Below are 12,622 nucleotides of genomic sequence, written 5' to 3'. Positions count from 1 at the left end.
TTTAAATAACTTTAAGGAATACTACAAGATTGCAGGAGTATTTTAATGCAGTAGTTGAAATCAAATGAAAATTTAACTGCATTCAATTTCAATCAAGGGAAAGGCTTTCTGATCTCAATAAAGACCAAGAGCCAAGTACTCGGCACTAAGGCTTGAGCTTATGTTTATATTATTCATAGTTCTTAAGTTGCTAATACATTATTATTGGTTAAAGACAAACATAACAGTTATGTTTTTAAATAGAAGTGTTACCACTACTTGACATTCCCAAAATACATTATCCATAGTTCAGTATACGTTTGCCAGTAGAGACCGTTTGCCAGCTGATGAGAAGCCAATAAGCTTCAAATTGTGGAATCTCAAATTTTTAAATGGATAAAGTGTAAAGTGTATTTGTGTCTAGCGGCACCGGGGGGTTTCCCCCAACTCTGTGTTGCTTTCATTGTAGGTGTAACAGTTCACTGCAACGGCCAGAGATTTAAAAGTGTATAGATTTTGTAAGTGTAGTGTTGTGTATCGTTGTTCTTCTGGCCATTTAGCCGCTAGATCCCCGCTGAAGTCCAACATTGTCCACACTTAGCTTTGTGGAGGCAGACCAGGTACCCAGTAGTTGATATTTTACTCTGGCAGGCCCTGCCACATAGTTTACTGAGATTTCAGTGGTTAGGGCCTAAAAAAAAAAAAAAAAAAAAAAATTGTGGGGAAATAATCGCTGAAAAAGGTTTAAGCCGAAAGAGTTTTGCGTGTGCGGTTTGAATTTGGACATGTTTTAATTTTTGACATTGTGTGGGATGCACTGGTGTATAGACAGAGTAGGGTAGAGAGACTGAAGACTGGGAGGAAAAGTCAGAAGTATGGGGACAATAGAGTAGGTGTCCCCAAAAGCAGTGGGGCAGGCTCATGCCCTACCAGGAGTAGAAAAGCGGGGAGTGGCAGGGGAGGAAGGGAACAGAAAACTGTCTCTTCCCTGCCAGGGGATTGGGAATTAAAGGTGAATAGGACTAAAGAGTCCTATTCAGGCTGCCATATGGCGTACAGCAGGTAGTTCCTGCATTTATGTCCAGTCCGGGTTTTTTGTCACTTGGTTTGTTTGCATGCACTTATCTTCGTCGGTTAGTTCATGTGGCTGTGTCTAACCAGGTTCTTTGTCACTTTGCTATTTTCTTTGATCTTTGTAGGGTCCTTTGATCCATTTGTGGTCTCACTTCGGTCGGGGTTGTCTTCTTCCATGCTCATTTTGATTTCCTCTTACTGCAGTCTTGTGGGGTGGTCGATTTTCTTCGAGTATGCAATTTCCTTTTATTCACTGTGGATGGCAATTTCCGTTCTTCTTTGATCAAAGACTTCTTGTGCAAACCGACTAAAAGCTGCATAGTTGTCTTCTGTGTCCAAGAGATGGTGTTCTTTGTTTTTTGGTATGTACTGTATTTTAGTTATTAGCATGCTTCTGTGTTCCTCATAGCACTCACAGTCGTGCAAATATGATGCCATGTTTCAGGCTCACCGCAGAAGTTAGCTCCTCCGTTATACACAGCATGTTCAATTTTGTCTTGAAAGGGGCCATGGCCCATTAGTAAGTAGGTTGCATTTAACGCCAGGTTAAACCACAGGGGAGCTTTTGGATACGTCTTGGCAACCAGTGGTATGAATCTCTTTGTCACTTCGCCTTTGTTTGATGCTGTCCATCTGTCCTGCCACAGCTGTAGCAGGTGAGCCACGATTTTATGCTTTTCTGCTTTGCGGTTGTTGTTTGGTTTTAGGGTGAGTCCATAGATTGTAGTGGGTGTTCCCTTAGACAGGTGATACATCAGCCCGCAGCAAGTCACCTCCAGGTCCAGTGGGAGGACTCCTGTCAAGACCTGGAGGGTGTGCGTGCTCACTGTTCTGCATGCACGAGAGATGATGAGCATAATGCTATGCTGGATTGTGTCCAGGTGTCTTTTATTTACTACTGTTCCTGCTTTTTTTACCATATCGGGGATCCGTAGGTAATGGCTGGGATGAAAATTGCTTTGTAGTATAGGGACAGGGTTTTTCTGTTTAATCCCCAGTCCCTGCGTGAGACTCTTGCTATTAATGCTGCGTAATTCCTTAGTTTTTCTTTCAGGTGGATGATGTGAGGAATGAAGGATAAATTACTGTCGACTGTAATTCCTTATTTGTCTTACAAGTTTTATGGTTGCTCCTGCTATCTTTATTTGCAGTGGTCTGTGGATGTCGAGCACTCCTTTCAGTAGAACAAGTTCGTCTTCGTGGGTGAGATCTTCAACATGTGTAGCTTTGCCCAATCCTGTAACACCTGTATTGCCTGGTTTGCATGAGTCTCCAGGCCCGATTTGGAGTCCGCCTCCACCATCAGGACCAAATCATCAGCAAAGGCCTGGCAGCTCACTTCACCCAAGTCCTGAGCCAGGAAATTGTCAAAGTCAATGTTCCACAGGAGCGGCCCAGGATCAAGCTCTGGGGGCAGCCCCTGTGGACCCATCGAGCAACTTTTCGAAAAGGTGTTACAACCTCAATTCTTCAGTCAGTTAGGTAATCCTTTATACACTTGTAGAGATTTGTTGGGAGCGCTGCCTCCCGGAGCCGGCTGAGGACACTCTGCCACCACAGAGTGTCGCCCCAGCGAAGTCCACTGCGATGACTAGGAAGTACTTCCTGTCGCATTGGGTTGCTTTGAATATAAGGTTTTGGACTGTTCCTATGGTTGATAATCCCGGTTTGAATCCATATTGTTTTGGTGATTTTAGGTTTGCGGCTTTGTAGTGGCTCATAATACTTTTATGCAACAGCCTTTTGTATAGTTTACTCAGTGTAGTCAGTAAAGCTATCGGACGGTAGGAATCCGGTTGTTCCATTGGCTTGTTAGGGTTTTTCAGGATGAGTTTCAGATTTGCGGTTTTCCATGAGGTCGGAAATTTCCCCACTTTAGCATTAGCATTAGTAGAGGCATTTTATGCAAGAAAGCAAGCTTATGCAGCATCAGCCAAAAAAAAAAAAAAAAAAAACCACTTCCACTTCACCCCTCTGTTCGTTCAAAATACCTGTCCAGCTGAGCCTTAAACTTATTTAGGCTATCAACCTCCACCACAAGGGATGGAAGTCTGTTCCACCAACCAACCACCCGCTGGCTAAAGGCAAATTTCCGCACGTCTATCCTACATCTGTCTTTCCTCAATTTGAATTTAGGCCCTCTCAGGTGATTTTTCTGAGCTAGAGGAAGAATCCCATCAGCACTGAGCATGCTTAAACCATTCAAGGCTTTATACACCTCTATCAGATCACCTCGCTGGTGCCTAGTCTCCAGACACTGTAACTTGCAAAACTGAAGCCTTTCTTCGTAAGAGCACCCCTTTGTTCCATTCACTAATCTTGTTGCCCTTCTCTGTACTCGTTCCATCAGCTCTACATCCTTCTTGAAATGAGGCCTCCAGACCTGTATACAGTACTCTAGGTGTGGCCTGACCATCGCCTTATACAATGGAATAATCACCTCCTTATCCCTGCTGGAAAAATTCCTGTATATCATTGACAATACTCCATGAGCTACTCTTGCAGCCCGTCTGCACTGCTCAGAGAACTTCATATCTGCCTGCACAACCACCCCCAAGTCCCTTTCATTCTCTACCACTGTCAGTGTTGTACCACAGAGTTGATACGTTGCTCTGGGGTTGCTGTTTCCCATGTGTAGTACTTTACATTTGTCAATGTTAAACTTCATTTGCCACCTCTCAGCCCATCTGCTCAACCTTTCCAGATCCTGTTGCAGCAGCATAGTGTCAGTAGTGTCCTTGACAACCCTGCCAACCTTTGTATCGTCTGCAAACTTGGACATTAAGCCCGATATACCATCATCAATATCATTTATAAATACAGAAAACAATAATGGACCCAACACTGAGCCCTGAGGGACTCCACTAATAACATCAGTCCACGATGAGCAGTGTCCATTGATTACCACTCTCTGTCTTCTCCCCCTCAACCACCCCTTTATCCATAGCAGCAATTTGCCTCCAATGTCACAATGCTCCAATTTGTGTAGCAGTCTTCCATGTGCAACAGTATCAAAAGCCTTTCTAAGATCCAAGTATATAATATCAAAGTTATTCCCTGCATCCAGTTCTTTTGTGACTGCATCATAGTATCCAATCAAGTTGGTCAGGCAAGACTTCCCCTTAACAAAACCATGCTGTGTCTGAGCTATAACTGAAGTCTTGTCTAAATGATCCTGCAGTGCTTCTTTAACCAGTGCCTCCATTAATTTTCCTGGAACAGAAGTTAAGCTCACAGGTCTATAATTACTTGTGTCAGCCTTTGATCCTCCTTTGTGAATTGGGGTCACATTTGCACATTTCCAGTCTATGGGTACCTCCCCTGAGTCCAAGGAAGCTCTCATAATTATGGCTAAGGGTTTGCTTACTTCCTTTGCTGCCTCCTTTAATATAACTGGATAGATCCTATCCACCCCGGGTGCCTTTCTTGTGTTTATCTTCAACAGTTTCTCCTCCACTTTACTCCCAGTTATTTCAAGATTCTGTAGCTTACTGCTAGAGTTGAATACACCTCTGGCATTCCCCTCGCTGAATAACTCCTCATGCGTGAATGTCGATGCAAAATATTCATTTAGTTTGTTAGCTACCTGAGCAGGATCATCAACACTTGACCCATCAATATCAAGTGGACCAATCTGATTCATCCCCTTCCTTCTAGAGTTTACATAAGTAAAGAACTCTTTGCTGTTTTTCTTTGTATCCCTTGCCAAGGATTTCTCGTAATCTGCCTTCGCCTGCCTAACCTCCTTTGTAACTTGGTTGCATATCAACTTGTATCTATCATAGGCTTCTGTGTCATGTGTTAATTTGTATGTATCCCATGCATTTTTCTTCTCTGCCATATGCCTCATTAGTTCATCTGACATCCATTTTGGCCTAAACCTTGAACAATATTTCTTAGTTGGTATGTAAAGCCTAGTAGCTTCCAAGATAAGTTCTTTGAATGCTTCCCATTTTGAATTTGCTGTTGGTAACATCATCAGTTGGTCCCACTGTATAGAATTTAAATACTGTCTCAGTCCATCGTAGTCGCCTTTACGGAAGCAATAACCCTTCCCTTTACCCCTAATGGTAGTTACCTCTTTGAGTAAATCCCACTTCAGCACACTGTGATCACTGCCACCTAGTGGTTCATTTATCTGCAGATTCTTAATGCATGAAGAATCACTGCTGATAATCAAATCAAGAGTATTACTCCCTCTAGTTGCCTCCCGAACATGCTGATGTAGAAAACAATCATCCAATATATCCACAAAAGCCCTGCTAGTTTGTGAGTAACCAGCCCCCAAAATCCAGTCAATATCTGGGAAATTAAAATCTCCCATTATAAGACACTCTGATTTACTGGCCCACTCTATTTCCCTGTACAGTTCCTTATTATACTCATCAGAGTCATTAGGCCTATAGCACATTCCTACTCTCAATTTTGATCTCCCAATGTTTATGTCACACCAAACTGACTCCACACTGCACTGTCCAGCGATGTCGACTGACTTCACTTCCTTGGTTTTTATGTGTTTCTTAACTAATAGCATAACATCTCCCCCCTTCCTATCCTGTCTATCCTTTCTGTAGACGTTGTACTCCACAAATTGCAGTTCCGCATCCCTTATATCTGTGTGACACCACGTCTCTGATATCCCAACAATATCTGCCTTCGATGTTTTGAGCAATACCTCAAATTCATCAAATTTATTTACTAAACTCCTAGCATTGGTGTACACGCAAGTATACCTGCACCTGTTTCTATTCTTAGCTACCCTAACACAACCCATGTGTTTACTTGTACCGCAATGGCTCCCAGCAGTCTCTGAAATACCATGCATCTTGTTTTTCAGGCTTCTGCTCATTCTAATAGAAGCAGTGCAAGAATCTCTTTCACCTCTGCCAGTGGCTACTGTCAATCTACTGGTCTTTGTCTCCCCCCAAGCTAGCAGTTTTCCGACCCACCTAACACTGCCTCCATAGCATCAGCAAATATTCTTGCACCCTTTCTATTTAAGTGTATCCCATCCCTGTAGAAGCAATCTCTCCTGTTAACAAGTACAGTCCAGGCTGAAAAAAATTCTACCCCTTGAGCCTTGCACAATCTTTCCAGGGCCGAATTGATCGACAAGGCTCTCATCATATACTCCCTCCTATCGTGTCTGGGCAGAATTGCAGACACTTTCAAATTCAACCCTAATTCTCGGCTTTTGTTCAACAGTGACCTGTACTTGTTAAGTAATTCTGACGGTCTCCTACTCTTAATATTATTAGTGCCAACGTGTACAACTATATCACCTTTTGTGCCCTTAAAAGATGATATTCGCTCTACAACGTCATCAACCTTTGCCCCTGGCAGACATACCCTGGTCCTGTTCCACCTATCTTTTTTACAAAGCATGTTCCCCGTTTCCCTGACAATAGAGTCACCAACAACTACTAGTTCCTTCGGGACCAGCGCATTCTGCCTTGGGGGTTGTCTCTGTGTCACGCGATGCCCAAGTGCAAGCTCTGGCGTTGATGTGGGCAGCTGAGAGCTTGATGGGCCCCTAAATTTAGTTTCTTCGAGGGCATCCACCTTGTCCTTCAAGCTCTCATATAGGCCCATAAGAACGCCGAGTTGTTGCCTGATATCGATACACTCCTTGCATCGCGCACACACAAAGACATCCCCCTTGGCAGTATCATGTCCCGTACCCGATTGCTCTGCAAACATCAAGTAAACAGTGCATTTTATAAGGCTGTGAGTCAGAGGACAACTGCCCCCCTCAGTTCTGCTCTGAGCCACAGCACTTCCATTAGCTTGAGCCTTTTGCTTTGCTGCTCTGGTCTGAGTCATGATTCTATTAATTTATTAATTAATTATGTTATGTTATTAATTATATTACGTTTGTAATCTAAGTCGTTATATGTATTTATTTAAACGTACAATTTAACTGCTAACGAAGTTCAACTAACGCTATCTAGTACGGTATATAACCTACGGTATATCTATTACGGTATCACAATGGCGGGAAAGTTACTAACGGTAGCGGTAGTTACGAACACGTGGAAACCCTTACCGATACTTTTACAAGGCAGAGTATAGAATAAATACACCAAATTAATCAAAAAATCACAAAATAATGTTATACTACTAAATTTAAATCAAAAGTTTTAGAAAAACAATAATTTCAAATCAATAAATAAGAAAAATCCACTTAGCGGCTTGGAACACGACCGTCACTAGTAGCCTCGTCAGCAGACTCGAGGCTACTAGTGCCTCGTCAGCAGACTTGCAGGCAGCAATTTAGAAGTTTGAGCAGGAGGCCAGGTATGTGTTCCACAGCCTTTTTGATCAGCTCTGGCTCCAGAAGGTCCAGTTACAGGCATTTCCTATTTCACATCTGTGCCGCAGCATTTTGTAGCTCCTCCATGGTGAAGGGCAGCTGCATTTGTTGCGATGTGTGTGCCTCGTTCGCTTGGGAGTTTTTTTCCTGCTTGTCACTGAGGATGTCTGGGGGTTCTAGAATGATTGTATTTAGAATGTTATTAATTGAATCATTCCATGTTTTAGTGAGGGATCCTTGAGGCGTTTTGTTGCCATTGTTATTTTTCCCCCAGGGAGCTTATTTGTGGTTATTTTGTATACCACCCCCCCAGGGTCCTCATTTCCGGTCGCAGAGACTAGTCGCTCCCAGGAGGCTTTCTTATTTTTCTTTATTTTTTTCAGTGTAGGTATTACGTAGCTGTTGGTATTGATGTCTTAGATAAGCTACCTCTGCCGGTGGCCAGGTTCTCTGCACTTTCTGCTATTCTTTTCTCTTTATTTGAACTTGCTTTCGTAGTCTTTAACTCCGGGGTTCACCATGGCATGGCTCCTACAGAGGGTGTCTTCCTTTTCATCGCCATTTCTGCTGCAGTGGTTATGATATGGGTGACTTTCTCCTGCAATCCTGTCACTTCCTCCTGTGCTTGTGCTTTGCGGATCAATTGTTCTCGAAAGAGCTCCCAGTTTGCCTTTTTGATGGCGAACCTGCTCGCCATGTATTTGCCATTTGTTGGTCTTGGCATCGTTCTCTTGATATTGAAGGTGATTGTGCAGTGATCTGATGTGGTCCATGTGTTTTGCACAGTCCAATCGGTCACATGAGCTTCTATGTTTCTTGTGTTTAGCGTGATGTCTATGGTTGATTCCCATAGGGTGTTGCAGTATGTCGGTAGATTGAAGGGTTGATTCTTTACAATGAAGATAGAATTTGCTAGGAACTCCTCAAGCCACTGTCCATTCCTGGTACCCCGTTTGCCCGGTGTGCCAGACAGAGGAGTGGCAGTTTACATCGCTGCCGATTATGACTCTTTGTCCTGCTAGGGTTTCTTGCACCGTTTGTAGGTAAGTGATAGCGAAATCTATTTCTATTTCGGGTCTGCAGTACAGCAAGATCATATACAGGCTGCCAACAGAGGTAATAATATGAGCACATGCTGCCCACGGCATGCAGAGTTGTGGTATTTTTGTTGTGGTTATCTCCGGGTTCCGTACTACCGCCGCCGCCCTCGGAATGTCTTCGTTGCATTGTACAATTTTATATCGGAGTGGGTATCCCCTGACTTGCCCTGTGTGAGAGTAGGGCTCCTGTATCAGGATAACATCTGCGCTAGCCTCATCAGTGCTTTGCTGTACTTGGTCGGCCACTGCGCGTTTATTTGGTGCACCACTAAGATTCCGTTATTAAATTTCTTATGGTGTATCCCCATAATTGATTTGTGACTGGAATGAACTCTTAGTTTTCTGGTAGGTTGGGCAGTTTGTGTCATGTGTGGAATGGGCATGACTAACCTCAGGGATTTGCAGTTGGTGCAGATGGGATCTTTTTCTTTCTTTGGGCAGCTGCTGTAATTGTGGCCCATTTCAGAGCAGTGGCCACATGTTGCTTCTTTTTGGGTGCAGGTGTGTGTTGTGTGGCTGTACTTGCAGCATCGGAAGCACCTTGGTACATCCACACGTTCTCTAAATCTATGACTGCTCCACTCTATGAATATGGTGTTTTGCATTCATAGGATCGGCCATGCTTCGGGGGCCAGCTCTACCACCCAGTTCCAGTTTCCACTATTTCTAGATTTTGTTCTGTACTTGGGTATAATCAGCTGTTTTTCATCCTTGTCAGGTAATTCGTTTAGGAGGTTTCCCCTGTATATCTCTTCCCTTACACTTTCAGATGTCATATCCTGGTCAATATCAAAATTGATTACAGATGGCCCTTTTCTTTTGGGGGCCTCCGTGGTAAGGCCTAGGGTGAAGATCTTGGGGTTTGTTATTATCTGCTGTGCTTCTTCTTTGGTTGCCGTTTCAATAACTATTCCGGGGTTCCTGGTTTTTCGGACAGCTTTGATTCTAGTAGCGCCAAAGTCCTCTTTCAAGTTCTCTGTGACTTTCTTCTTTATTTCCTCACTGGTGGATTTTTCATTGCCTACTGGTCGTACAATCACCATGTTGGGTGAGAACCCTTCTGCTCACCATGCTGTGAGCAGAAGGGTTTTTCTTTGGACTGGTTGACTTTTGGTCTGTAAATTTGTAGGTTTCCTCAGCGTTTCTGCGCAAGTGGGTGCCCACTGTGGCATTTGTTTTGCCCCACATTCCATGTAGGCCTCCAATTTGGCCTTATTTGTTACCGCTTCTACATGGACCTTCTGTAGAACTTGGTCCAGATGGTCCCAATTTCTCCTCTGAGGGCAGTGGTTATTCTGCTAGAGGATTCCATGAACTTGTTTTCGAGCTGCACCTGGAGGACCAGCATCTGGTCCAGAACAGAACCCTCGGGCAGTGTAGGGTCCATGGGGGGGGCTCCGCATTTTTCGGTGCATCGTTGGCATCCCATTTGTCCTCTGTAATGTCATTCTGTGTGGCAGCTACTTCATTTGTCTCCTTTTGCTCGGATTACGAGCGTGTTTTCTTTTCTGATTTCATGGCAGTCATTTTCCAATTTTTTCCTTTGGTCAGGGGGACTCCTGAGCGGGGCTCTCTGTCTCTTCTTGGTTTTCTATCAATATTGAGTCATTATTTTGATCTTGTTCCACGGCGACGGTAGTTCTGTCCAATTTTCTCTCCATTTTGTTGGTATTCCGGATTTTTGGGCATGCTCGTTGAAAGTAGGGCTCCAAGAGCTGTCGATGGACCCCTAACCACAAGTCCATAGGTTTATCATGTGTCTTGCAACTGTTAATTGCAAGTTTAAGTTCTCCCCTTGGTCACATGGTGGGGGAGGAAACAGCCAAGTGCTAAAGTGCACCCAGAGCGATGGGATTAGTTTCCTGTGGTGTTTTCGGGGAACACCGAAGACAATGGTGACATCATGATTTCAATGTGTTGCACGAGTAAGAAGTTCGTGCGTCACCATGGAAAGTTTATGGGAGGGGGGAATCACAAAAGCCATGATTTCCTCTGTAATATTGCTTTAAACACAGTCCAGAAATATTGGAACGTTGTTTCTGTACAAGTTAACACAGGGGGGTAATCACTATGAGGGCAACCTCCCCAGTCAATGGCCAGATACCAGCGTGCCAGCCATGTTATGTTATATTGGTCGGCTCTCTATTTCCCTGCTGTCAGCTACATGGTGACCAGTGCAGTCTAGCAACAAAGGAAACAGATAAATGACGCTGGGATCTAATTAAATACCTGGTAGAATGCAAAACATTTCTCACCAAGGGACTCCTGTACTGTATATCTTCTTGAGAGAACACTGTAGAACATAAACTGTAGTTTAAAAACATTTTTTACACAAAAATCACAGAGCAATATATCGTACGTCCAAACACAACGGCGGCCATATTGGCACCTTTTAAATGCATATAAGGTATGTTCGTGTCAGACGGCACCTGGGATTTCTCCCATCTCCGCATAGTGGATTCATCTATTCTGGTGATGCTGTACAATTTAAAAAGACAGCAACTTTGACAATGGTATTTGCCTCTAAGCCAAACATAAGCACAAGTCATAGTGATAACTACTTGTCACTTGATCTTTGGTGAGAGTAGAAAGTCTCTCTATGTTCGAAATTGAACACAGGAGCATATGATACTTGATTTGAACTTTAAAGGACATCAGGGTGGTAAACAACAAAGAATATTTAATTTGAACCATGCCTACAGCAATGTTATTAATTTCAATAAAATGAGAGCATGAACTTCTGGTTTTGACAATTAACATCAATATAATTGAGACAACAGAAAAAAAAAAAGAAAAAAAGTTCTTGTTTATACTCCAGCATGACCACCAGGTCAGTGGAGTTTACAATAAATCATCGATATAAATGTTAATCTATTTAGCAGTCACAGGTTGGAACCCCAGTCCATTCAAAGAGCACATGCTACTGCACTCACACTCCTGACCACTCAGCTATGTCAAACATAGTGTTACTCAGAAATAAGAGATAATGAGTTTGCTATGATATATGATATTTATAATGTATTTAGGAAGGATAGATAGCAGAGAAGGGGGGGGAAAGACAAGTTATTTGTCGAAACTAGCCTGTGTATATCAAAAGTGCTCCAGATTTGGAACTAGCACATGCTAGGATTGAGCCCATATAGTGTGAGTTAGTGGGAAGCAGAGAAAAAACGAGTGCAGGAATCTGCTACAGATCAGAAGAGTGTGAAGAGTATGATGAGAACTTTTGTAAGCAGTTGGAACAGGCAAATAAATATGAGGATTTTAACCTGCCCCTTATTGACTGGAACTACTGGGAGGCTACCTCACAATGGGGTTCAAAATTTTTAATCAAGCAGATAACTACTATCTACATCAGCATGTTAAGGAAGATACCAGGAGCAAGAATATTCTGGCCCTGATTATTATCCATGGATAGACACCAGTGGTATAACAACTGACTACCCAGTTATGAAGTTCTTATACCCTTCATCAGTGGGCTGGTATCTACCCACCCATAATGAAGGGCCAAATAGCCCTGAAATGGCCATTCAGGTGGTGGTCTCTACTGAGAATAAATAACAACATTTTCTCTCTAATGGGAAAGCATTACTTATTTGAAGTAGTACAATGACAGGCAACTCATTGTGAAGGTATTCACAATATGAGTTGCCTGTCATTGTATTGAGTTGTAATGAAAATAATGCCATTTCACTAACTTTGGTGATTTACAACATACAGAATGATGCATTGCACTAATTTGTATGTCTAGTAAATTCCATGGTCTGAGGCTTTAGCTCTAAATTTTATTTTAGTTAAAAATTACAACTAAGTGACACAATTATATTAATTTTTTTAATCTGAAAAAATTTAATTTTTAAAATAACAAAATTATTATTTAAAAATTGTTTTGAATGCCTATTTTTTAAAATTTTACTGAAATTGGCAATGGTGAATTTGGTATCATTAAACATATGACATGATTTTTTTTTTTTTTTTTTACTGGTTAGTAATGTATTGTCTGTAAATGGGAAAATTCTGTAGGCAAGATCAGAGTATATACTAAGCAGGGCATTTGTTCTGTGTGAAAAGGTTTTATCAAACTGGAAATTCTAATACAGTGCAGTGCAAGTTTAAAGTAAGATTTGGATGCAGAAAAGACCCAGAAAGATCAACA

At 42.5% G+C, this 12,622-nt stretch overlaps 1 protein-coding gene across 1 annotated transcript in view; it reads right to left on the bottom strand.

Moving 5' to 3' along the window:
- Positions 1 to 12,622, bottom strand: part of Oseg4 (intraflagellar transport protein Oseg4) — a 270,266-nt gene that overhangs the window by 245,616 nt on the left and 12,028 nt on the right. The window lies entirely within an intron of this gene.

The sequence above is a fragment of the Mastigoproctus giganteus genome, chromosome 11, assembly GCF_048544385.1.
Source record: "Mastigoproctus giganteus isolate SK-2022 chromosome 11, ASM4854438v1, whole genome shotgun sequence".
Lineage (NCBI taxonomy): Eukaryota > Metazoa > Arthropoda > Arachnida > Uropygi > Thelyphonidae > Mastigoproctus > Mastigoproctus giganteus.
This window is presented reverse-complemented; position numbering and strand designations above follow the sequence as displayed.